The sequence below is a fragment of the Sinocyclocheilus rhinocerous genome, unplaced genomic scaffold (assembly GCF_001515625.1).
Source record: "Sinocyclocheilus rhinocerous isolate Xijiao unplaced genomic scaffold, SAMN03320098_v1.1 scaffold475, whole genome shotgun sequence".
Classification (NCBI taxonomy): domain Eukaryota; kingdom Metazoa; phylum Chordata; class Actinopteri; order Cypriniformes; family Cyprinidae; genus Sinocyclocheilus; species Sinocyclocheilus rhinocerous.
This window is the reverse complement of record NW_015646677.1, coordinates 35,934-36,184: the sequence shown is the minus strand read 5'-3', so window position 1 is coordinate 36,184 and position 251 is coordinate 35,934.

The window sequence follows — 251 nt, the reverse complement described above, 5'->3', positions numbered from 1 at the left end:
CATAAAAATAATAATATATGGATAATAAATAATAATTCAATAAAGTAATAATTATTAAAATAATTGGAAAAAATTAAAAGTGTGAAAAAATAGAATAAACATTAATAAATAATAATAAATAAAATTATGATAATCAAATCAAACAATAATAATTAAACAAGATAGTAATAATAATACTATTACTACTACTACTACTAATAAACAGACAATTATTGTTTTTAATGAAAATCAGCAAATGCTGATAAAAACAT